Source organism: Canis lupus, chromosome 5 (genome assembly GCF_048164855.1).
Source record: "Canis lupus baileyi chromosome 5, mCanLup2.hap1, whole genome shotgun sequence".
NCBI classification, from domain to species: Eukaryota; Metazoa; Chordata; class Mammalia; order Carnivora; family Canidae; genus Canis; species Canis lupus.
This window is the reverse complement of record NC_132842.1, coordinates 58,442,224-58,469,487: the sequence shown is the minus strand read 5'-3', so window position 1 is coordinate 58,469,487 and position 27,264 is coordinate 58,442,224. Positions and strand designations below refer to the sequence as shown.

At 44.9% G+C, this 27,264-nt stretch overlaps 1 long non-coding RNA gene across 2 annotated transcripts; it reads right to left on the bottom strand.

Annotated features, from left to right (window-relative positions):
- Positions 1-873: 873 nt before the first annotated feature.
- On the bottom strand, positions 874-11,023 carry LOC140633795 (uncharacterized). 2 transcript variants are annotated; one of them, XR_012031386.1, is made up of 8 exons: positions 9,438-11,023; positions 7,820-9,359; positions 4,645-4,859; positions 4,182-4,285; positions 2,857-3,020; positions 1,856-1,888; positions 1,373-1,494; positions 874-1,176 (listed from the first exon to the last, which is right to left on the bottom strand). It is a non-coding gene; the product is annotated as an uncharacterized lncRNA (long non-coding RNA). The 2 variants fall into 2 exon arrangements; XR_012031387.1 differs by lacking the exon at positions 2,857-3,020.
- Between the last annotated feature and the right edge of the window lie 16,241 nt (positions 11,024-27,264).

The following is a 27,264-nucleotide window of genomic DNA, read 5'->3' as shown; positions in this document are numbered from 1 at the left end:
AAATCCTAGCTCAGAAGTCAGCACAGATGTTCATGGAACCTGGCCCAGGTGTGACCTTCAATGTACACAAATATCTTTCCCCCTCAAGAAAACCAAGAGGGAAAGGAATTCAGAGATCACTGACGAGGATCCCAGGAGGATTCCAGTGTTGGTCAGGGGTGAAGTTGGAACCCCTGGAGTGAGACTGAGGATGGAAAGTCCTGCCTGCCCTTATTTCATCCACTAATTATCTTCCACTGGCCTCATGCCTTCCATGTGCAGGATATAGTCTCTTTACATGTTTGTCCCCACTTTAGTGTTGATGCAATTCCAGAGGTGGAACTAGACAACTACACGTTCCTAATAATGGAACTGTCAAACCCTAAAACCCAAGCCAAAATCATCTACATCGCAAAAAGTGGCAAGAAAAAGTCCTCCTTCCTTTAAACTGTACAAAGGGAGCCACTGTCCTTGGGCAGGAGGTAGTTCTGGCAAGTGGTATCCTTCAAGACCCCCAATTCAGTGATTGTTGCTATTCCTGTGGAAATACCTCCAACCTCTAAATCTCAGCAGTTAAGAGGTGTTTCTGCTGTTTGCCCGAGTTCCTTACACTGTCCTCTGAGAAAGGAGGGCTTGGGGATGCCCTTCAGTAGCTAGGGAGGAAGGCTGGATCTTCTACTTTTTCCCACATACAAGAGCTGATGACTCTGTAAGATTTCCTGTTTAAAATGAGCATAAGAGGGTAACCTGGGTGGCTCAGTGTTTGAGCATCTGCCTTTGTCTCAGATCATGATCCTGGAGCCCTGTGTTTGAGTCCCATGACAGGCTCCCCACAGGGAGCCTGCCTCTCTCTCTGTGTCTCTCGTGAATAAATAAAGAATATTTAGGGGGGGAAAAAGAAAATGAATATGAGACTCTTCAAGTCTTTTAGATTACTATAGGAAGTAAAAGAACGAAACTACTCCTGGACTCTAAAAAGGCTTTAATATTATAATATTGAAATCTACCATTTACTCTTTAAGATGATGAAATATTGGTCCTCCAAATAAGTGAAGAGACGGAAGGAAGTGTTGTTGAGCAGACGGGTCCCATGCCCGCTGTTGCCCCTGGACACCAGCTCAGGCTGAGGTTGACTGTGGCCAGTTCTTTCTGTTTGTGAGCTAGGTTTGGGGCGCCAGCTAGCAGGACAAGATGTAGCTAAGGACAGAGTGACACATGTCAGTTGAGCAGGAGCTTCAATTCAGGAGTTTTTCCTGATATTTTCGAAGGAGCTGGAGCCTGGTGCCCCAGCAGCAAGGTTGGAGGCTGCCCCAGGAGCCATATTAGAAGGATCCCTGGAGTGGCCACCTGAGGAGTCTACCCCTACCCTCATTCAGCTCCTGATGGGCCTCACCTCTCCTCTTCACTGAGCCACTTCCCAGACTGGAACCAGGCCCTAAATGGATGCTTGGGCTCTACGTTGTAATGATCTGCAGCCACCTGGAGCAGCATGATCTCGGTCATGAATCTGCATTCCTGGGCCAAAAGAGAAGGACAGGATGCATGAAGAGCCTGGGTGGGGAAGCTACAAGTCTTTGGAGGGCTGAGCACTGGGACAGGGGAACAGTGCTGGGTCTTTGACACATGGCAACACCCCCGTCCTACAAATTCATCCCAACTTGTTCTCAGAGGTGAGTATAAACTGCCCCTGCTCTGGCAAGTTATCCTTGATGGCCATTCCTCTGTCCTCACTTACTGCATGGGACTTTTTCCTTATTATGAAACTATTCCCAAAAATGTGAGAATGAAGGGATGGAAGCAAGGAATGATCCTCCTGGGGACATCTCTGACAGCCACAGCCCTACCCTTTCCTACAGGAAGTCATAGAGAGCCTCACCTTATTCTTCTTCCGGTGGTTGAACTCATTGCCCTGGAAAGCAGACAACCAAAGTCTGTCAGTGAGAGGACTCCGGTGATTACTGGCTGCTAATACCCACCCCTTCTCATGTTGCACTAAGGCCAGGCACACAAGGGGCCATGACTTCCCGGATGACAGGACTGCAATCTAGGTCAGGCTCTGGGAGCCAGGGAAAGGAAGACATGGGGTGGCAGTTCTGGCATCCTATAGCACAGGAAGGGGAGGCCAAAGCCTCAAGTGGGCAGGAGATGCTAGGCTCTTTAAGTGCCCGCTCAAGTTGGAGATCCTGACTTCACTCTGCCCCCACAGGCAATCTCAAAGGGACAGGCTGAAGTCAACCCAGACTAACCTCGTGCTGCTTTGCATTCAGGCAGCAGATTTGATCTCAGGACCAGTGAACTAAGTGCAGCCTCCCTTTACTCATCACAGACATGGGCAAGTAACTCTAGCTCACAGGGGCAGCGGGGAGGCTGTCACGAGGGAAAAATTTGCCAAGGACTGAGAGCTCAGGGCTCTCGGGGGTTCAGGGGTTCTGTGCTCCCACACATCAGGATTCTGGCCCCTCCTTCCCAGCCCTCAGGCTCATGCACCTCCAGGTACTCCTCCATTGCAGCATCCAGCATGAGCAGGTCAGCGAGGAAGGTGCCAAGGAAGGGGACGACACCCTGTGTCAGGGGGTTGGGGGTGGAGTGAGTTCCTGCTTTCTCGTGTCCACAGCGATCCTCCCCGGGAAACATTCAGCCTCCTGGCCCACCCCAGCTTACCACATGGTGCAGACAAGGACCCTTCCCTCACCCTCCAAGAACATCAGAGTCCTAATTATTTCAAGGGCGTGCTTTAGAAAATCATTGTATATGTGGCCCTGGGCCCCTGTCCACCGACAAACACATTTGTATCTAGGTTTAGATACAGGTCACTTCAAAAGAAGGGATTTAGAAGCTGTGGCAACAGGAGGTGGAGCTGGAGTTGGAAGGCCCCACCTGTCTTGATTTGGGGGCTTCCAGCTTTCAGAGAAGACCCCCGTCTCCTCTGGATTCGAGGCCATGTATCTGGGCCATGCTCAGCTTCTTCTGCCACTCCCTCTTCCATGCTCTCTGAACATTTACCCCCAGGGTTCCAAGTTTAGATGGACGTTCCTGCAGGGCTAAGGACAAGTTCCTCAAGATCATAATCACCTCAGGCTGCTTCTCCCCACCATCTTTGACTCAGACCCTGGACATCTGACGCAAGGCAGAGGGTAGCATGCTACGTTATCCTTAAGCCTGCCATCTAGTGATTCTAGAACAATCTCAGCTCCATATTCACTCCCTGTGTGACTTTGAGCTTGCAGTCTGGCCTCCCTGAGCCTGGTTCCTCACTGGGAAAGGTTGAGAATTCCAGCTACCTCCCTTGGTCTCCTGAGGACCCAGTGTCCTATTCCTATCATCATTGTTATGGCCCTCATCCCATCCAAACCCCTAACTGAGCAGAGGCATGTCCTCTGGGCTCTCAAGTTTGGTAGAGGCCCCCATCTGGACCAGCTGGTGTCAGGGAGCTCGTGTGTCCAGCCTAGGGATTCTGGTAGAGCAGCAACTGCTTTTCTACCCCTTGTGGATTTTCACCCCTGGCTGTGTCCACATTCATGCAAAAGGCTTCACTCCCTGGAGGAATGCTCCTGGCCAGTCCCTAATTCATTCACGAAGGACACTGTTGCTCCCACACCTCTTCTTTCTATACCAACACCTTCCATGCTACCTTGATAAGCAGGTTCCTGCTCTGTGGATTGTCTTTGGTGCACAATTTTAAAAAATGTTCGAATGTTATTCCTGAATAGAGAGAAAGAAGGCAGGATGGATGTTGGAATACTATGGTAGGGTTGAGTGCAAGTCCCTATGATCTGAGACCTCAAAGGAGTCAAACTGCTGGATCACGGTTTTCTTTGGGTTCCTCTGAGCACTTAGGTCATTGGAGGACACAGGAGGGAGCTCTCTTGTGGGTCATCCACTGCATCCAGTCCCCTATTAATTGAACAGCTCTCCTTTGGTCAGTTTTTGTTTCAATTGGGAAGAGACTTTAGTTGCTGTAATGTTCATATCCTAAAACTTTTAATTCAGCTCAGCCCAGTCTCCCCAAATGGGGACATTTGGAGGCATGGTGGCCTATTCCCCAGGAAGGAGGAGAAAATAACCTGCCCCCCTGCCCGCCCACATCCTGTTTCATGGTTTGCTGCCTCCTAGGAAGTCCAGGGTGACTGAGGGGGTGAAAAGGACAGGCATATGGGACATCCCTCACCCTTCATGGTCCTTCTGGAGAGAGGACCCCTCACCTGGAAACTTTGGTCCATGTGATCTTCAGGCGGTGAATTGAGGCACTCGGCAGAGCAGAGATGATGGCATTCATGGAAGAGTAGTTCCGCAAGATTTGACAGGCCTGGGGACGGAAGAGAATGAGCTGTCAGGTGGATAGCAGGAGCCCAATTTCCTGGAGAGCTGCACTCCTCTTCAGTGTCAGTCTCCTCTCCTGGATGAGACAGATGTCTAGGGACCTACAGAAGGGCACGTGGAAGACCCAGCGAGGAGCACTGCTGGGGAGAGGGGGCATTTTCCTTCACTCCAAGGAAAGAGTCATGTAGGAACTGAGCATCCCAACATTGGGCCATGCAAGGAAAGGTCAGCATGCCCCTTGAAAGAAGAACTCAGACCAGAGACTTCAACATTGAGAACTGATCAAGGACAGAGCAGTTCCCGAGGCTCAGGAGAGCAAGTCAGCTGGGCCTCCTGTAGGCTTACCTTGGCCACCTTGATCCAGTGCTCCACCACCATGGCCTGTCCCGGGCCATCATGCATGCGTTGCCAAGGAAGGTGGTGATGACGCAGTTGGACACATCGTTGAACTGGGTGATGGTGGCATGGACTGTGCATGGCAGGTGCTCATTTCCAGGTTCATTTCGCTTGGACCAAATGGCACCCAGGCACTGTTGGGGCAGCAGCTTCTTGAACAGATCCTAGAGAATAGGGGGACACTCGCTCTCACAGCCATTTCACATGCAAGATTCATGTCCTATGTAGGGGTCCCATGTCAGAGCTGGGGCTCAGCAAGCGCAGAAAGTGGCCTGAACCCAGTTAGAGTCCCTGGATTGCACTCCATTCCTCTTCCCTGAGGGAGCCCAGTACAGGATGAATGAGGAGCAGATACTGCCGTGGGGGAGCAGAGGAAGGAGGGCATTTGTACCCTGATCATCCCCACTAACTTCAAGTTCAAGGGGGCTCCTCAGAGGGGCATCTTCCCCTCCCAGTGTTCATGCCTCTGGTCCTACTCCCCTTTCAGCAGCACATTCTCACAGAGAGAGGTACAACCACAGGTTTGTCTCCCTGCCCTGTACTTCACACATTAGATGACTAATAAATGTAGGTTGCTCAGCCTCCAAGGCAGATGTGTGGGTGAGCCGTGGGCTTGGCCGCACACAGTGAGTTGCCCTCCTCCACCCAAGGACCAGTGCCTGCCCATTTGCCTATCAGTTCTGGCTCATTTAATTGACACAGGAACTCTGCGTCAGTCCTTGCCAGGGTCTATCTCCAAAGTCTGCAGCTGGACGGTGAAAGCAAGGGTTTGAGGAACTGGACGGGTTGATGTGGTTCGTAAGTGATGGAGCTGAGATTTGGACCCTGACCTTACAAGCCCACATCAGGGAAGGGCAGGTCTGGGGTAGATGACAGCAGAAAGAAAGCCTGCCCCGGCCCCGGCCCCGTCCTGGGAGCCCAGCTGCTCACCCCATCTATGGATGTCAATTGCTCTGCCACCAGCTTGGGAGGGAAGTCCATGAGACCGGGCTTCTCCTCATGTAGCTGGTGCTCGGGTGTTACGCACCAGTGGCAGGTCGCCTCTGGGGCTGGAGGTGGCTCTGTCTGTATGTTTAGGGAAGGAGTTACAATTCACAGGAAAGCTGGTGGTCGAACTGACTGCAGCTCATGACCTGGTACACATGCAGAAGAAGACATGAGCTCTTGTTCCAGATCTGGAACAGCTGATCGAGGAGATGCTGGAAGGAGCCATGGAGCTGGCACTGGGACAGGATAAAGAGAAATGTTTGTCCACAAGACTGACTTGCCCCATGCCCTTCCAAAAACAGGGCAGATTCCATGGCCAATAGAGAAACCCCCAGTCCCTGAACCGCACTGCAGATAGTCTTCCCAGCTTGCAATCCCCCTTACCCTCTGACTCTGTGTCTGCCTCAGTGAGCTGCAGAATTTCCCGTGGCATCACGGTAATGGAGGTATGGCAATTCATGTCCCAGTCATGCAAATTTGCCTGCACCCAGGCCCCCTTTCCTTTGAAACAGGCACAGTGCAGGGACTGCCAGGTGTCCTGCAGTTTCTGGTCAGGCCAGGTACCCAAGATGGGAGAGAGGGTGCTGGGGAGAGTCATATGTGGAGCAGCATCAGAGCATGGCCTTTCATGCCACATGGTACTTCCATAGCACCATTCTGTCTGTGTGGGCCCCAGAGAATGTCCCCAGCATGACTTCCAACCCCCCTATTGCTGTCCTTGCAGTGGATGATCCGGTCATCCAGAAAACCTGTATGAGTCTCGTTTTTCTACTTAGCCTGTTTTCTCAATGGCCAAGGGCCTCGTCTACTCCATCCTTCATGCACACCAGTATCAGGGCTTAGGTTTGTGGCAGATTGGTGAGTGGTCTGCTCACCAAAGTTCTGTTCTTGGCCCCAGTTGTGGAGGTCAGAAGAGGTGGTATAGAGAGGTGCAGGAAGAGATGAGACAGTTGAAGAGATGGATGTTTGAGGCACCGAATCAGCCCAGACTGTGCTCTGCTTCCCAGAGGGCTTGGGACCCCATCTACAGCTCCCTTTGACTCATTTCCCTCTTCACAGGAAGCCCCAAAAATGAAACCCTCCCAGTGGAAATCAAGAGACCTATGAGATCCATGACTCTGAGAGTTACTCCCCAGCCACAAACCCTTAGTCTCCCAACATGCTCTGTGGAGAAATTAAGGTTCTCCTTCTGGATCCAAAGATCAATCAAAGTTTTACTTGATCTTTCCCAAAAATTTTTAAGGATATTTATTAGAGCGAGCGAGTGAGTGAGCAAATAAGCATGGTGACCAGGCTCCCCACTGAGCAGGGAGCCCAATGGAGGGCTCAAACACGGGACCCTGGGATAACAACCTGACCTTATGGCATAGGCCTACCTGAATGAGCCCCTAAGTGCCCTTACTTGATCTTATGGTCCATGATAATGGTCCAGATATGGGTGGATCCATTCATTCCTTGAGGCGGCCATGAAGATGTCACATCTAAAAAACTATGGACATGTGTGCCTACGACATACAGAGTGATTGTCTGACACTCTGATTAGTCTTGGGACCGAGACACTGTACCTTCTTTATTCCTTCAATTATCTCAGTGAATAGAAATGTGTCTGCAACACGAGGTGCTCAATATATATTATTGGAGAAGGAATCCCAACCAGCACTTTTTGTATACTGAGTGGAACTTGAGCTGCTCTGCCTTCCCCCAGTGACCTCTACTCTTATGAGGACAGAGTATCAGGACCTCTTACTTATGTGGACAGAGTATCAGGACCAGTTAGATGGAATCTCAGAAGTCCTTTGCATACAGGAAAACTGCCTGCTTTGCATGTGCTTCTGTAAAACCAGAAGTGCCACAGGCCCACAGGGGTTGATGTGGAGACCTTCTTAGCTGTGGAGAGAAAACTGCTACACATGAAGATGCCCAGCAGCCCTTTCTACAGAGCCAGGCACCAGATAAGTCTATGCCTTGTTTTCTCTCAGGATTTCCACAGTAGCCCGATGAGGTTCATCCTCTTACCACAGCACTTTTCAGAGGAGCAAAAGGAAGCTCAGAGAGGTGCAGTGACATTCCCAAAACATACTGGCAGTAGAGGCGAGCCTCCCCCCTCCCCCATGCTGCATATGGGGTGGTCACTCACTTGGGGAATTGCTGGCCCAGGACCTGTTGGGCTGTGGTGAACACCTGGTAGATACAGGAAATGACTGGGTTGTTTGCGAGGCTTCTATCCTGGAAGGATGGTACCAAGGACTGTACAAAATTATCCATTCTCCCTTCTTTGAGCATCAGCATGGTCCTGGCCTCACCCAGGAATAAGGTTGATTCCTTTTCACACCAGAGACACAAGGAGGAGCACTGTAGTCAGCTTCCAAACCAAGAACCACTGTGAAGATCAGGGTCTGGCTCTCAGACCAGAGACTCCCATCCCCTTGGGAAGTTCTACAGGACAAGGGACTTGAGTGCCCACACAGAAAAAGGTTTGAGGCTTCAAAGTATCATTGGTTTTAGGGAAGACATGGCAAACTTCAACACATTCTGTTAGCTGAGCAACAACAGCATTCCTCTCAACTAATAGTTTTATGAAGACCAGTATGCCATTAAGTCTTCAGTTATGGCCTCACACAGAACACAGAGGGCTAGACCCTCACATGCTGCTTAAGATCACATACATTGCAGCTGAGAAGAGACCAGAGCGTGAGCTGCATGGGGTTTCCCTTAAGCTGATGTGGCTTGGTCTGTTCCTGACATAGGGAGGAAGGGTCAGGGGAAAACTACCTTCTCCTGCAAGGCCCAAGGGCATCAGTTGTTTCTAGTCTGTGTTCTGGTCTTGCCCTGATCATCTCTGTGTCTTGAGTTTGACCATGAATGTGGACCTGTTCTTACCGCAGACCTTCAATGGAAGTAGTTGGTGGCCTGATGCCCCTGTGCTTGTCAGAGGAGTTGGAGGAGTTCAACTCTTGGAGCAACTCATCCAAGATCTCCTGGGTGGGTCATTACAAAAAGAGCCAGCTACTGGTGCCAGGAGGCATCAGAGGCCTTCCCCCTAATCTGGGGTTCCAGGTTATGGCAGATCTAGCAACCAAAACAGTCTGTGGGGACACATACGGTGTTCCTTGCAGCACTGCAGAAATGGCAAGAGAATGGCATCAGGTCACGTGCCAAGGGTCTCGAAAATCTGAATCCGTGTGGCAGACCGCCTCATTTATGGACTACTACAAAGATCTATAGGGATACAGCTCATGTCCTGTTGGGCCTACAATGATTTGATGTGTTCTGAGAGACGACATGTTATAGAGAAACATATAGAATCTATTGAGAGAAACTATATAAACATTCTATATGAAAACATATAAAATGGCTTCATCACACCCTTTTGTGTTAAATCACCCTCTTAGTGTGATGATTTGGAAAGGCTCGGAGAAGGTCTGCAGGGACAGTGGAGCTGGCTTCTACACAGGATAGCTGGGAGGAGTACGTGAAATAATAAAAACAGAAGTAAAACGCAAAGATACTCATGGCTTTGTGACCCCCCCCCACCAACTCCTAAAAAACATGAAATATATTCTGTACTTATCCAATACAGGTGAAGAGTGTCTTCCCACATCATACGTAGCTGGAGGATAGGCGTGGAGGTTCAGAGGTCTCTGCGGTTGGGCTGGTGCGACACTCCTGTGGAAACACTATGGGAGGGCCCCAGTTTTCTCTCCATGTTTGTGTGGGTGCCATATTTCTGTGGTGAGCCCTCTTCCCTTTCTCACCTCAGAGCAGCACTGATCCTTGTTTCTCTGGTGCACCTGATAATTGTCTAGGGAGTTGGAATAGTTGAAGCCACAGACCATCTCCTCCAAGATCTCCTGGATGCAGCTCTGCAAAGACAGGGCCCCGTATATACAGGGCCAAGAGACATTAGGGTCCTCCCTCGACATCACCCCCAAGGGGACACCCCCATTAGAAATTGCATTCTCCTGTTCAGGCCAGAGGTGCAGCTGTGGAGACATCTGACAAGGAGGAAGCCAGGTGAAAGAAGCTCTTGGGCTCATGACTAATATATTGGAAGTTGAGCTTGGTGCCCAGAACTCACCTTCTCATCATGCCTGCTATGACCTGGGGTCTGAACATAAAAGATGTATCAGGCTTCCAACTCCTGGAAGCTGGTCTGTGCCCAGGAAGGGCATGTTCCTCTCCTCTGTCCCCTCTACACACACGCACACACACACATACACAGACCCAGACACACATAAACCCACACAGTAAGGTGTAAGAGGTGTACTCCTGCTCAGCTGAGATCACAGTGTGGTCTCCTCACCAGTGGGCTGCCCCAGGTTGCCTTGTGGTACCTGTTGATGTCTCCCACCACATAGCCAGAAGCGCTGGAGAAGAGGGCTGAGCTGACATAGCGACATGAAAATCTCTCACTCTGGACTCAGAGTGCCTGAAAGTAGGACAACAGTAACAGAACATCTTGTTCTCTTGACCGTCTGCAGTTAAGTGAGCTGGAAAGCGGGACCTGGTTCCCACAGGTTCCTTGTTACCGGAGTTCCCCATCAGTTGTGGGCCTGTCACCAACGAAGTGAAGTCACTTTTTCAAGATTCTGGGACCTGGGCCCCTTCCTTCAGTCAGACCTATCCAGAGCCCCTTCTTGGCAGATGCATGCTATAACATGTCATCTTAACTGTACATGATGAGCTAAAAAAATACCATAGACACAACCCTCTGAACATGCAAGTAAGGTCTACCTTTGAGAACACGGAGCTGAATTCAGACCTTTATTTCTCTGTTTTCCCAGTGCTGTGTCCTACCTAACCCACTGGGTCTATTAAATAGTCCACAGTTTCCCAACCTGCCCTGTGGGATCAGGCTACAATCTACTTCCTAGGCACATCACCGGGTGTCTATGGATGATATTTATAATGCGTGTGGGCTGGTATCCTGTGTATCTGAGGCACAAATATAAGGATGGAAGATTGACCAGAAGGGGGTTAATGAACCATGGAGTACCACTTGAAAGTTGCCTGGGTTCCAGCAATGTAATATCACAATAGCACGTTCCCTCTGTCCTCATTTCAATGGGGGCACCACGATGGGGTGGAAATGCTCCAAGAGGCACACATTGTCACCTTCTGTAGCAAAACTAGCCAATTATTTCCTCTTATACTTAGAAGGGGACCGGGTTGCCTCATTTTGGCCTCAGCTGCAGCCATTACAATGGCTCACAGGATCCTGACCTATGGTATAAGTATACCTGTGTAACCCCGAGGTGCTTCGTGACTGGCTTATGACCAATCTAGTGCTTTCTACACTCGATAGGTCTTCTAAGCACAACATCTCCAAAGAAACAAGAGCTTTAAATGATACACTGGACCAGATGGATTTCACAGATATCTACAGAACTTTATGTCCGAATGCAACTGAATACACATTCTTCTCAAGTGCACATGGAACTTTCTCCAGAATAGATCACATACTGGGTCACAAATCAGGTCTTATCCAATACCAAAATATTGGGATAGTCCCCTGCATATTTTCAGATCGTAATGATTTGAAATTAGAATTAAATCACAAGAAGACATTTGGAAGGATTTCAAAAATGTGGAGGTTAAGGACCATCCTGCTAAAAGATGAAAGGGTCAACCAGGAACATAAGAAAGAATTAAAAAGATTCATTGAAACTAATGAGAATGAAGATACAACGATTCAAATTCTTTGGGATACAGCAAAAGCAGTTCTGAGGGGGAAATACATCGCAATACAAGCATCCCTCCAAAAACTGGAATGAACTCAAATACAAAAGCTAACCTTACACCTAAAGGAGCTAGAGAAAAAGCAGCAAATAGATCCTACACCCAGCAGAAGAAGAGTTAATAAACATTCGAGCAGAATTCAATGAAATAGAGACCAGAAGAACTGTGGAACAGATAAGATAAAAAAAGAAAAAAACAGGAGTTAGTTCTTTGAAAGAATTAATAAGACCATTAGCCAGCCTAATTAGAAAGAAGAGAGAGAAGACTCAAATTAATAAAATCATGAATGAGAAAGGAGAGATCACTACCAACACCAAGGAAATACAAACGATTTTAAAAACATATTATGAGCAGCTATATGCTAATAAATTAGGCAATCTAGAAGAAATGGATGCATTCCTGGAAAGCCACAAACTACCAAAACTGGAACTGGAAGAAATAGAAAACCTCCCAAGGGCAGCCCCGATCGCGCAGTGGTTTAGCGCCGCCTGCAGCCTGGGGTGTGATCCTGGAGACCCAGGATCGAGTCCTGCATCGGGCTCCCTGCATGGAGCCTGCTTCTCCCTCTGCCTGTGTCTCTGCCTCTCTCTTTGCTCTCTCTGAATGAATAAATAAATAAATCTTAAAAAAAAAAAGAAAACCTCCCAAGACAAAAACCTCCCAAGACACAAAAGTCCAGGGCCAGATGGCTTCCCTGGGGAATTCTATCAAACGTTTAAAGAAAAAAACATACTTATCTACTAAAGCTGTTCAGAAATATAGAAAGAGATGGAATATTTCCAAATTCATTCTATGATTCCAGAATCACCTTAATTCCAAAACCAGACAAAGACCCCACGAAAAAGGAAAATTATAGACCAATATCCCTGATGAATATGGATGCAAAAATTCTCAACAAGATACTACCCAATAGGATCCAACAGTACATTAAGAAGATTATTCATCATGAAAAGGAGGATTTATCCCTGGGATGCAAGGCTGGTTCAAAACTCATAAAACAATCAATGTGATTCATCATATCAACAAGAGCAAAAACAAGAACCATATGATCCTCTCATTAGATGCAGAGAAAGCATTTGACAAAATACAGCATCCATTCCTGATAAAAACTCTTTACAGTGTAGGGATAGAGGGAACATTCCTCAACATCTTAAAAGCCATCTATGAAAGGCCACAGCTAATATCATTCTCAATGGGGAAGCACTGGGAGCCTTTCCCCTAAGATCAGGAACAAGATAGAGATGTCCACTCTCACCACTCCTATTCTATATAGTACTAGAAGTCCTAGCCTCAGTAATCAGGCAATAAAAAGAAATAAATAGCATTCAAATTGGCAAAGAAGAAGTCAAACTCTCCCTCTTCACTGATGACATGATACTCTACATAGAAAACCCAAAAGACTCCACCCCAATGTTGCTAGAACTCATGCAGCAATTTGGCAGTGTGGCAGGATACAAAATCAATGCCCAGAAGTCAGTGGCATTTCTATACACTAACAATGAGACTGAAGAAAGAGAAATTAAGGAGTCAATCTCATTTACAATGGCACCCAAAAACATATGATACCTTGGAATAAACCTAACCAAAGAGGTAAAGGATCTATACCCAAAAACTACAGAACACTTCTAAAAGGAATTGAGGAAGACATGGAAAAATATTCCATGCTCATGGATTGGAAGAATGAATATTGTGAAAATGTCAATGTTACCCAGGACAATTTACACGTTTAATGCAACCCTATCAAAATACCATGGACTTTCTTCAGAGAGTTGGAACAAATTATTTTAAGATTTGTGTGGAATCAGAAGAGACCCTGAATAGCCAGGGGAATATTCAAAAATAAAACCATAGCTTGGGGCATCACAATGCCAGATTTCAGTTTGGAATACAAAGCTGTGGTCATAAAGACAGTGTGGTACTGGCACAGAAACAGACACATAGATCAATGGAACAGAATAGAGAATCCAGGAGTGGACCCTCAACTTTATGGTCAACTAATATTCGACAAAGGAGGAAAGACTATCCACTGGAAAAAGACAGTCTCTTCAATATATAGTGCTGGGAAAATTGGACATCCATATGCAGAAGAATTAAACTAGACCACTCTCTTGCACCAGACACAAAGATAAACTCAAAATGGATGAAAGATCTAAATGTGAGACAAGATTCATTCAAAATTCTAGAGAACACAGGCAACACCCTTTTTGAACTCGACCACAGTAACTTCTTGCAAGATACATCCATGAAGGCAAGAGAAACAAAAGCAAAAATGAACTCTTGGGACTTCATCAGGATAAGAAGCTTTTGCAGAGCAAAGTATTCAGTCAACAAAACTAAAAGACAACCTACAGAATGGGAGAAGATATTTGCAAATGATGTGTCAGATAAAGGGCTAGTATCCAAGATCTATAAAGAACTCATTCAACTCAACACCAAAGAAACAAACAATCCAATCATGAAATGGGCAAAAGACATGAACAGAAATCTCACAGAGGAAGACATAGACATGGCCAACAAGCACAAGAGAAAATGCTCCATATCACTTGCCATCAGGGAAATACAAATCAAAACTGCAATGAGATTCCACCTAACACCAGTGAGAATGGGGAACATTAACAAGGCAAGATACCACAATTGTTGGCGAGGATGTGAAAAAAGGGGAACCCAACCCTTGCACAGTTGGTGGGAATGTGACCTGGTGCAGCCACTGTGGAAAATGGTGTGGAGGTTCCTCAAAGAGTTAAAAATAGATCTGCCCTAAGACCCAGCGATTGCACTGCTGGGGATTTACCTCAAAGATACATGCAATGTAACGCCGGGACACCTCCATCCCCATGATTCTAGCAGCAATGTCCACAATAGCCAAACTGTAGAAGGAGCCTTGGTGTCCATCAAAAGATGAATGGATAAAGAAGTCGTGGTCTCTGTATACAATGGAATATTACTCAGCCATTAGAAACAACAAATACCCACCATTTGCTTAAGCGTGAATGGAACTGGAGGGTATTATGCTGAGTGAAATAAGTCAATTGGAGAAGGAGAAATATTATGTGGTCTCATTCATTTGGGACCATAAAAATAGTGAAATGGAATAAAGGAGAAAGGAGAGAAATGGGTGGGAAATATCATAAAGGGGGACAGAACATGAAAGACTCCTAACTCTGTGAAACGAACTAGTGGTGGTGGAAGGGGAAGAGGGTGGGGGTTGGGGGTGACTAGGTGATGGGCACTGAGGTGGGCACTTGATGAGATGAGCACTGGGTGTTATTCTACATGTTGGCAAAAATGAACACCAATAAATAAATTTATAAATGAAAAGAAATTAGTATTAATCTTTTTCGAACTCTACTGATTTTTTAAAATATTTTTTTTCTCATTAGGAATTTATTTTCAGAGCAGTTTTAGGTTCATAGAAACATTGATACAAAGTAAAGAGACTTCCCATATAACTGCTCCCACCACACATGGTCCCCTTCTTGATGAATATCCCTCACCAGATGGCACATTGCTTAAATTGAAGAGTCTACACTGACACATCATTCCTAGATAAGTCCACTATTAACTTTAAGGCTCACCTTTGGTTCTATACACTCTACGGGTTTGGACAATGCATAACGACACATATGCATCTTTAGAGTAGCATACAGCGTATTTTCATTGCCCTAAACATCCTCTGTGCTCTGTCTGTTTATCCCTCCACCCCACTTCCAGCAAGCACTGATCTTTTTGTTTTCTACAGGGTTTTCCTCTTCCGAAATGTCATAGAGTTGGAAACATACAGTTAAACTGTTGTCTTTTCATCAGATTGGTTCTTTCAATTAGTAATACGGACGTAAAGTGCCTCCATGTCTTCTCATGGTCTGACAGCTCATTTCTCTTTATAGCAGGGCATAGCATTCCATATTGTTGGAATAGACCACAGTTGATCCATCCACCTACTGATGGATACTCTGGCTCCTTTCAAGTCCTCCCAATTATGAATAAAGCTGTTATTAGCATCTGTATGCAGGTTTTTGTCTGATAGAAGCCTTCCAACTCATTTTGGTAAATACCAAAGAGGGCAACTGCTGGAATATATGGTAAAAAGTAGGTTCAGTTTTGTAAGAATCTGCCAGACTTCTTCAAAGTGGCTGGACCACTTTACACTCCCATCAGCAATGAGTGAGTTCCTATTGCTTCACATCTCAGTCTTTGGTGTTCTCACTGTTCCTGATTTGAGCCATTCTTTTTTAGTTTTGGCTATTCTTATAGGTATGTAGTGTTACCATCAGTTTTGAAAAGACTAGAAGGCCCTTACCATTTTACAGTATCAACTCAAGCAGAGTTTCATTAGTCAAACTATAGGCAAGAATGCTATCCTGAATGCCTACTTTACCTATTAAGAAACCAAGAAAAATAATGTAAGCTGGACTTGCATGCAACTGGTTTCAGTTCTTTTCCATGTTGGAATTTTTTTTTTAATTTTTTTATTTATTTATGATAGTCACACAGAGAGAGAGAGAGAGAGGGGCAGAGACATAGGCCGAGGGAGAAGCAGGCTCCATGCACCGGGAGCCCGACATGGGATTCGATCCCGGGTCTCCAGGATCGTGCCCTGGGCCAAAGGCAGGCGCCAAACCGCTGCGCCACCCAGGGATCCCTGGAATTTTTTTAAAAACAAAAATGTACCAATGTCTAATTCTAAGACTGAATATGAGTGCAACTATTTCTCATAAAACAAAAACCTTTAGAATGCCTTAATTAAAAAAGGACCTGATCATGTAAAATTTAAAATATTAATGTCCACACTACACTTTGAGAAATGGGTGGCATTCAGATTCACAATGCTTTTACTTTCTACCTTTGTGACCTTGAATACATTACTTAACTGGTTTCAACCCTAGTTTCACACATATAAATAGGAACAATATTTCATAAAGTGGCTACAAAGCTTAAATGGGAAGGTAGAGTCCCTGGCTTAGTGTCTCTCTTGCGGAAACATTCAATAATTCGTAGTCATTTTGAATATAATATACAAACTGAAAGCAATCACAAGAGAAGGTACAGTAATCATTAATTTAAATGCTATGAACAATTTTTAAGTAATCAAGATAAGTAGAGCTAAATTACTCTCTAAAAAGAGAAAAAAAAAGATCTGCTGATTAAATTAATACAGTAAGATGGAAGGAGAGAGACTAATCTGTCTCCTGACAACATCTGGCATTTTGCTACGTAGTGATTCAATCCTGGTTTGTGAGAACCTGTGTCTAAAGCAAAAGTCCTCAGATGTCATGGGTTGGATAAATAGCTCTAATGGAAGGCAGTATGTGAGTCGGAAATGTTGAGGCAAATAACTGGACTTGTATATGTTTCCCTACTTTGGGCATTTTATATGCATCCTTCTCATTTACTCTTCAGCCATCAACTAAAACGAATGTATTATCCATATTTTAGCGTTTAGGAAACTGAATCCACACAGCTGTGTTTATTAACAGACTCAATGTTCATTTCACGCCCCATGCCACTTCACATTAAAGAGATGTTTAGTCAAAGAAAAAAATACTTTTGGCTGCACAGAGCACAACAGATCAGATGGTACCATGGTGGGGAAGAATTTTTACTGTACTTTGCAGAAGACACTGAATTTAAACATACAGATCTCACAGAAGAGTAAGCATAAAAACAGGCTGGAAAGAAGCAATATACAGTGATTAGCAGGCTACTTCCAGCATGTAAAAAGCACAGGAGCATGGAAGAAAGCTACCAACAGATGAGGAACTTCAATGACAACAACAAAATCCACCAGGTAAACAAAACATGGCTGAATGTACAACAGAGGAGAGGGTGGAGGGGGCAGCTTAGACTGTTATTCTAATGAACTTCTCAGTTTTACATTAATTATTACCAATAATTACTCAATCCCCAAAGTCCAGGTTCTATATATGTGCACATACGTACACTGAAATGGTCTTGCCTTTGAGTCTTCCAAACTTTCTCTAGTATTGCTAAGTTTTCCTTTTCAATTCCTTCATCCTCTGACTTTTTTTCCACCAATGGGCTCTTCTTCCTTCATCTCATTAGTGATCCAAGTGGTCCATATCCTACAAGAAAGTATTAGTTTGTTGAAGCTTCTGCCAAACGTTATATTATTCTTGATTTAACAGGAAACAGAAAAGAATGGAGACGAGAAAAAAGCATTCACAATCAGGTTCCCTTCTTCTGTAGCTCACATTTTGTATAAGAGCTAGAATCTGAGTAAATCATATTTAATAGTTTGTAGAGTTATAATTATTACCAAAAAGAAAAAGTCTCTTATTGAGAGGAACTTTTGAAACCTTTTACCAGTAGGTATCAAGAAGCTTATATATATCTTGTTCTAGTAACTTGCCACTAGAAATCTATCATAAGAAACTAAAATGTGATGACAGACTCAAGCATAAAGATGCCTATTTAAACTTTATAGCCCCAACCCCCCCAAAAAAATGCATGTGGAAAAATTTCAGAGCAGGGGTGAACTTGCGTGGCTCAGCTGTTTAAGCATTTCAGCTTTTGGTCTCAGCTCAGGTCATGATTATGGGGTCATGAGATGGAGACCAGGGACAGGCTCTCCACTCAGTGAGGAGATTCTTTCCCTCTCCCTTCCCCATCTGCCTCTTCCTCCCACTTGCTCTGGCTTTATTTCTCTGATAAAATTTTTAAAAATTAAGAGCAGGTAACGCAATTCCACAGAATATTAGAAGACCATTAAATTGCCAACATAAGCATAAATGTTTCTTCTGTATCAATAATAAAAGAGTGTTGAGGGTAGCAGGATCCCAATCCCTGGCTCTGTGTGTGGGGGGGTGGCGAGGGGAGTGGATGAGGCTGGCCACTGTGGGCACCAGGTTATGTGCTCAGCTGGGTCCCACCTGCTGCTTCTGGCTGCACATCTAGGCAGACCTGAGAACCCATCAGGGGAGGATCTCACCACAGCTCTGGGGTAAAGCTGGGGGACTGGGCACCCCTGGGTGACCACAGGAACTGTATTAGTTACATCTGTGCTGTCCAGCAGGGCAGACCCTTGACTCTTACAGTTGCTGAGCACTTGGGATACAGCTTATCTAAACTCAGATGTGCTGTAAGAGTAAAGTCCATTCTCAATTTGGTAGACTTAGTGAGAAAAAATATAAAGAGCTCCTTACTTTTTTTTATATCATGTTGAAATGATAATAATTTGAATATACTAGGTTAAATAAAATAAATGGAAAAAATAATTCAATGAAAACAAAATACAAACAATATACAGAGAGGCGAGGCAAGATGGCAGAAGAGTAGGGTCCCCAAGTCACCAGTCCCCACCAAATTACCTAAATAACCTTCAAATCATCCTGAAAACCTATGAATTCGGCTTGAGATTTAAAGAGAGAACAGCTGGAATGCTACAGTGAGAGGAGTTCATGCTTCTGTTAAGTAGGAAGACGGGGGGAAAAAAGAAGTAAAGAAACAAAAGGCATCCAAGGGGGGGTGGCCCACGAGGAGTGGGCTAAGGCCGGGACAAGTGTCCTCAGGGCAGGAAAGCCCTGTCCTGGAGAAGCAGGAGCTTCACCAAACTTCTCGGATGGAAAGGGGCTCGCAGGGAGTTGGAGCAAGACCCCAGGAGGGGCGGGGATGCCCTCAGGCTCCCTGCGACACTAACAGAGCTCTTGCGCCCCGGGGAGAGGGCACCACACCCCGCAGCTGAGCTCCCTAATGGGCTGCAGCGTGCGCAGGGCTGGACCCAGGAGCAGCACAGAGGCAGCTCCGTCGGAGGCTCCCTGCGGAGGGGGCTGCGCAGCGGAGAGCGCGATTCCAACAGCACAGGCTCGGGAGCACAGGGCACTGGGGACACAGCCCAAGATCTGGCGCTCCCCCTGGGGCAGGCAGAGGCTGGGAGGGCACAGGACAGCAAGAACGCTCCAGCCTCCAGGCGGCCCAGAGCTGTGCAGATCAGCGGCCCTAACCCCGAGCATCCTGGCCCTTTTAGACTGAGAGCTCCGTAGTTCCCGCGGGAGCTAAATCCAGTGCTCGACAGCTGGCCAACGCCACTGTTGTTTCTCCTGGGGCCTCACAGGATAAACAACCCCCACTGAGCCTCACAGTGGCCTCATCGGATAAACAGTTTAAGTATCTTTCACTGAGCCCTGCAGCAGGCAAGGGGCTGAGCAGCTCCCCCAAGTGCTAACCCCTGAAAATCAGCACAACAGGCCCCTCCCCCAGAAGACCAGCTAGATGGACAGCAGAAAAACAGATTATTGACCAAGCAGCATTGGAGAGGTCCAGGGGAAGTCGAGGGATTTAAGTAATCAGAAACAAAAGATACTCTCCCTTGTTTTTTTTTTTTTTATTTGTTTGCTTTCCCCTCCCTTTCTTTTCTTTTTCTTTTTTCTTTGTTTCTCTTTTTTCCTTTCTTTGTTCTTGTTTTCTTTTACTTTTTTTCTTTCTTTTCTCTCTTTATCTCCTTTTCCCAATACAACTTGTTTTTGGCCACTCTGCACTGAGCAAAATGACTAGAAGGAAACCCTCACCTCAAAAGAAAGACTCAGAAACAGTCCTCTCTCCCACAGAGTTACAAACTTTGTATTACAATTCAATGTCAGAAAGCCAATTCAGAAGCACTATTATAAAGCTACTGGTGGCTCTAGCAAAAAGAATAAAGGACTCAAGAGATATCATGACTGCAGAATTTAGATCTAATCAGACAGAAATTAAAAATCAATTAAATGAGACACAATCCAAACTAGAGGTCCTAACGACGAGGATTAACGAGGTGGAAGAATGAGTGAGTGACATAGAAGACAAGTTGATGGCAAAGAGGGAAACTGAGGAAAAAAGAGAAAAACAATTAAAGATCATGAGGATACGTTAAGGGAAATAAATGACAGCCTGAGGAAGAACAATCTACGTTTAATTGGGGATCCCAAGGGCAGGAAAATGAACGGAGGTCCAGAATATGTATTTAAACAAATCATACCTGAAAGCTTTCCTAATCTGGTAAGGCAAACAGGCATTCAGATCCAGGAAATAGAGAGATCCCCCCCTAAAATCAATAAAAACCGCTCAACACCTCGACATTTAATAGTGAAGCTTGCAAATTCCAAGGATAAAGAGAAGATCATTAAAGCAGCAAGAGACAAGAAATCTCTAACTGTTATGGGGAGAAATATTAGACTAAGAGCAGACCTCTCCACAGAGACCTGGCAGGCCAGAAAGTGCTGGCAAATTATATTCGGGGTCCTAAATGAGATGAAAATGCACCTAAGAATACTTTTTCCAGCAAGACTTTCATTCGGAATAGAAGGAGAGATAAAGAGCTTCCAAGAAAGGCAGAAACTGAAAGAATATGTGACCACCAAACCAGCTCTGCAAGAAATTTTAAGGGGGACTCTTAAACTTCCTCTTGAAGAAGAAGTCCAATGGGACAATCCACAAAAACAGGGACTGAATAGGTATCATGATAACACTAACTCATATCTTTCAATAGTAACTGAACGTGAATGTGCTTAATGACCCCATCGAAAGGCGCAGGGTTTCCGACTGGATAAAAAAGCAGGACCCATCTATTTGCTGTCTACAAGAGACTCATTTCAGACAGAAGGACACCTATGGCTTGAAAATAAAAGGTTGGAGAACCATATACCATTCAAATGGTCTTCAAAAGAAAGCAGTGGTAGCCATCCTTATATCAGATAAACTAAAATTTATCCCAAAGGCTGTAGTGAGAGATGAAGAGGGACACTATATCATACTTAAAGGATCTATCCAACAAGAGGACTTAACAATCATCTATATATATGCCCCGAATGTGGAAGCTGCCAAATATATCGATCAATTTTTTTAAATTATTTTTTATTTATGATAGGCACACAGTGAGAGAGAGAGGCAGAGACACAGGCAGAGGGAGAAGCAGGCTCCATGCACCGGGAGCCCGACATGGGATTCGATCCCGGGTCTCCAGGATCACGCCCTGGGCCAAAGGCAGGCGCTAAACCGCTGCGCCACCCAGGGATCCCAATATATCGATCAATTAATACCAAAGTGAAGAAATACTTAGATAATAATACACTTATACTTGTTGACTTCAATCTAGCTCTTTCTACACTCGATAGGTCTTCTAAGCACATCATCTCCAAAGAAACAAGAGGTTTAGATGATACACCGGACCAGATGGATTTCACAGACATCTACAGAACTTTATGTCCAAATGCAACTGAATACACATTCTTCTCAAGTGAAAATGGAACGTTCTACAGAATAGACCACATACTGTGTCACAAATTGGGACTGAACTGATACGAAAACATTGAGATCATCTCCTGTATATTCTCAGACTGTAATGCCTTGAAATTACAACTAAATCACAAAAGGCGTTTGGAAGGATTTCAAAAACGTGGAGCTTAAGGACCATCCTGCTAAAAGATGAAAGGGTCAACCAGGAAATTAGAGAAGAATTAAAAAGAGTCATGGAAACTAATGAGAATGAAGATACAACCGTTCAAAATCTTTGGGATGCAACAAAAGCAGTCCTGCAGGGGAAATACATCGCAATACAAGCATCCATTCAAAAACTGGAATGAACTCAAATACAAAAGCTAACCTTACATATAAAGGAGCTAGAGAAAAAACAGCAAATAGATCCTACACCCAGGAGAAAAAGAGAGTTAATAAAGATTCAAGCAGAACTCAATGAAATCGAGACCAGAAGAACTGTGGAACAGATCAACAAAACCAGGAGTTGGCTCTTTGAAAGAATTAATAAGATAGATAGACCATTAGCCAGCCTAATTAGAGAGAAGAGAGAGAAGACTCAAATTAATAAAAACATGAATGAGAAAGGAGAGATCACTACCAACACCAAGGAAATACAAACGATTTAAAAAACATATTATGAACAGCTATACGCCAATAAATTAGGCAATCTAGAAGAAATGGACGCATTCCTGGAAAGCCACAAACTACCAAAACTGGAACAGGAAGAAATCGAACACCTGAACGGGCCAATAAGCAGGGAGGAAATTGAAGCAGTCTTCAAAAACCTTCCAAGACACAAGAGTCGAGGGCCAGATGGCTTTCGTGGGGAATTCTATCAAACGTTTAAAGAAGAAATCATACCTATACTACTAAAGCTGTTTGGAAAGATAGAAAGAGATGGAGTACTTCCAAATTCATTCTATGAGGCCAGCATCACCTTAATTCCAAAACCAGACAAAGACCCCACCAAAAAGGAGAATTATAGACCAATATCCCTGATGAACATGGATGCAAAAATTCTCAACAAGATGCTAGCCAATAGGATCCAATAGTACATTAAGAAAATTATTCACTTGACCAAGTAGGATTTATCCCTGGGACACAAGGCTGGTTCAACACCCATAAGACAATCAATATGATTCATCATATCAGCAAGAGAAAAACCAAGAACCATGTGATCCTCTCATTAGATGCAGAGAAAGCATTTGACAAAATACAGCATCCATTTCTGTACAAAACTCTTCAGAGTGTAGGGATAGAGGGAACATTCCTCGACATCTAAAAAGCCATCTACGCAAAGCCCACAGCAAATATCACTCTCAATGGGGAAGCACTGGGAGCCTTTCCCCAAAGATCAGGAACAAGACAGGGATGTCCACTCTCACCACTGCTATTCAACATAGTACTAGAAGTCCTAGCCTCAGCAATCAGACAACAAAAAGACATCAAAGGCATTCAAATTGGCAAAGAAGAAGTCAAACTCTCCCTTTTCGCTGATGACATGATACTCTACATAGAAAACCCAAAAGCCTCCACCCCAAGATTGCTAGAACTCATACAGCAATTTGGTAGCATGGCAGGATACAAAATCAATACCCAGAAATCAGTGGCATTTCTATATACTAACAATGAGACTGAAGATAGAGAAATTAAGGAGTCAATCCCATTTACAATTGCACCCAAAAACATAAGATACCTAGGAATAAACCTAACCAAAGAGGTAAAGGATCTATACCCTGAAAACTATAGAACACTTCTGAAAGAAATTGAGGAAGACACAAGGAGATGGAAAAATGTTCCATGCTCATGGATTGGAAGAATTAATATTGTGAAAATGTCAATGTTACCCAGGACAATTTACACGTTTAATGCAATCCCTATCAAAATACCATGGACTTTCTTCAGAGAGTTAGAACAAATGATTTTAAGATTTGTGTGGAATCAGAAAAGACCCTGAATAGGGGAATTTTAAAAAAGAAAACCATATCTGGGGGCATCACAATGCCAGATTTCAGGTTGCAGTACAAAGCTGTGGTCATCAAGACAGTGTGGTACTGGCACAAAAACAGACACATAGATCAAATGGAACAGAATAGAGAACCCAGAAGAGGACCCTGAACTTTATGGTCAACTAATATTTGATAAAGGAGGAAAGACTATCCATTGGAAGAAAGACAGTCTCTTCAATAAATGGTGCTGGGAAAAATGGACATCCACATGCAGAAGAATGAAACTAGACCACTCTCTTTCACCATACACAAAGATAAACTCAAAATGGATGAAAGATCTAAATGTGAGACAAGATTCATTCAAAATGCTAGAGGAGAACACAGGCAACACCCTTTTTGAACTTGGCCACAGTAACTTCTTGCAAGATACATCCACGAAGGCAGAAGAAACAAAAGCAAAAATGAACTATTGGGACCTCATCAAGATAAGAAGCTTTTGCAAAGCAAAGGATGCAGTCAACAAAACTAAAAGACAACCTACAGAATGGGAGAAGATATTTGCAAATGACGTATCAGATAAAGGGCCAGTTTCCAAAATCTATAAAGAACTTATTCAACTCAACAGCAAAGCAACAAACAATCCAATCATGAATTGGGCAAAAGACATGAAGAGAAATCTCACAGAGGAAGACTTAGACATGGCCAACATGCACATGAGAAGATGCTCTTCATCACTTGCCATCAGGGAAATACAAATCCAAACCACAATGAGATACCACCTCACACCAGTGAATGGGGAACATTAACAAGGCAGGAAACCACAAATGTTGGAGAGGATGCAGTGAGAAGGGAACTCTCTTGCACTGTTGGTGCGAATGTGAACTGGTGCAGCCACTCTGGAAAACTGTGTGGCGGTTCCTCGAGGAGTTAAAAATAGACCTGCCCTACGGCCTAGCAGTTGCACTGCTGGGGATTTACCCCAGAGATACAGATGCAATGAAATGCCGGGACACCTGTGCCCCAATATTTCTAGCAGCAGTGTCCACAATAGCCAAACTGTATAAGGGGCCTCAGTGTCCATCGAAGATGAATGGACAAAGAAGATGTGGTTCATGTATACGATGGAATATTCCTCAGCCACTAGAAATGACAAATGCCCACCTTTTGCTTGGACATGGATGGAAGTGGAGGGTATTATGCAGGGTGAAATTGGTCAATTGGAGAGGACAAACATTGTATGTTCTCATTCATTTGGGGAATATAAATAATAGTGAAAGGGAATAGAGGGGAAGGGAGAAGAAATGGGTAGGAAATATCAAAAAGGGAGAAAGAACATAAAGACTCCTAACTCTGGGAAACGAAGTAGGGTGGTGGAAGGGGAGGATGGCGGGGGGTGGGGGTGACTGGGTGGCAGGCACTGAGGGGGGCACTTGATGGGATGAGCACTGGGTGTCATTCTGTATGTTGGCAAATTGAACACCAATAAAAAATAAATTTATTATTAAAAAAATAAAAATAAAATATACTACGGGCTGGAAAACCAGTTTTCAAAATGTCAGCACCACGGACAGAGGAACAAACAAGGTGAAGGCTATGAATGGTTGGGAATCCCAAGCATACAGTCAGGGCCAGACTCACGAGCGTGCCAAGTGTGTAGTTGCAGAGACCACAGGCTCGGTTTAATGTTGTCTTGTCAGAGACTTGAGATTCCTAATCATTTTGAACAAGGAGCTCCACATTTCACCTTCCTGGAGGATGGGCAAGTCATAGGGCCTCTCCTGCATACAGGGGTTTGCTCCTATCCTTCAGTATGTGTTCCCCACAGAAGAATGTAACAGAGGGAGGAGGCAATGTGGTGCAAGATTAGGGGTCCTCCCCTCGTCTGGCCCTCAAACACACCTAGAGAACTTTCAAAACCTCCTGAGCACCCACAAATTTGACCTTGGTGGAAAGAGAGAACAGCTGGAATGCTACAGAGAGAAAAGTTTTTGCTTCGGATTAGGTAGGAAGGCCGAAAAAATAAATAAATAAAAATGAAGCGGGGGCAGGGGAGCCGTGAAAGCCTCCGGGGCATGAAAGTCCAGCCCTGGACAAGCGGGCACTTTACAAACCTGCTCCTGAATATTCCCCTGAGAGAAACGTGCTGAGCAGGGAAATGGGGCTGAACCGCAGGAGGGGCAGTGAAGCTTCAAGGTTCCTGGGACACAGTAAGAAGAGGGGCACCAGGGAGACACCTCAGCACCAACTGCAGTCCCACCTACATAAAGGGCTGGAGCATCAGAACCCTCGGGGGCATTTACGGGGCAGCTTCGAAGCTCCCTTTGGCCTAGAGCCTGGCAACTGATGGAGGTGGCTGTCCTCTGTTCCCTTCAGAAGCCGAGATCCCTGGGAGCACGGGGCCCCGTGCTCCCAGGGCGCCCAGGGGGACAATACCAGCTCTCCTGGGTTCCCCTTGGGACAGGTGGAAGTGGGGAGGGCAGAGGAAAGCAACAACTCTCCTCCTGGGCCTCTAGGCAACAAAGGCCTCAGAGGATAGACAGCTCCCACTGAGCCCAGCACCTGGTAGGGGGCGGGGCATCTCCCCCCAGGCATAGGCACCTGAGCATCAGGGCAGCAGCCCCTTCCCCAGAAGTCCAGCTGGAAGCACAGGGGAAGAGCAGATTATTGAATAAGCAGCACCGGAAAGCTCCAGGACTGAGGAAAAATAGCATATAGGTCTAGAGGGTTTTTACTTTTCTTTTCCTTTCTTTTTTCTTTTCTTTTTGTCTCCTCTTTTTCTTTTCATTATGGCTCTTTTTTTATTATGACTCATTTTTATATCAAGTTAAAAACTTTCAATATTTTTCTTTTCCCTGCATAGCTGCAATATTTTACCAACTCTTCATTTTTAATTTTTTCCTTTTTGACTTTCATATTTCTACAATTACAGGTCTTTGATATATTTTTCACTTCTGGGTTCCCTTCAACATATTTAATTTAATTTTGGTAGATATACGAGATACAGGGTTTTGTTTTTTGTTTTTTTTTTGTCTTGTTTTGTTTTACAATGTTGGAAGTTAGTACCTTCTACCACATGACCTAAATACGCCCAGAACCAAGGGGAACCCTGTGTTGGTCGATCGGAAGAAAAAAGATGTTGAAAAATGAAAAGGAATATATATGGAGAAAGTGGCAATTTACACGTTCAATTCAATCCCTATGAAAATACCATGAGCTTTTTCACAGAGTTGGAACAATTAATCTTAAGATTTGTATTGAGTCAGAAAATCTCCAGAATAGACAGAGGAATATTGATAAAGGAAACCTATGCCCGGTGCCATCACAGTGCCAGATTTCAAACTTTACTATAAAGCTGTGATCATCAAGACAGTGCGGAATTGGCACAAACAGGGACGTGGACTAAGAGAACAGAACAGAGAACCCAGAAATGGGCCCTCAACTCTGTGGTCAACTAATAGTTGACAAAGCAGGAAACAATATCCCCTGGAAAAAGGATAGTCTCTTCAATAAATGGTTTTGGGAAAATTGGGCAGCCACATGCAGAAGAATGAAACTAGACCATTCTCTTACACTAGACCCAACAGTAAACTCAATACGGTTGAAAGATCTGAATGTGAGACAAGAATCCATCAAGATCCTAGAGGAGAAC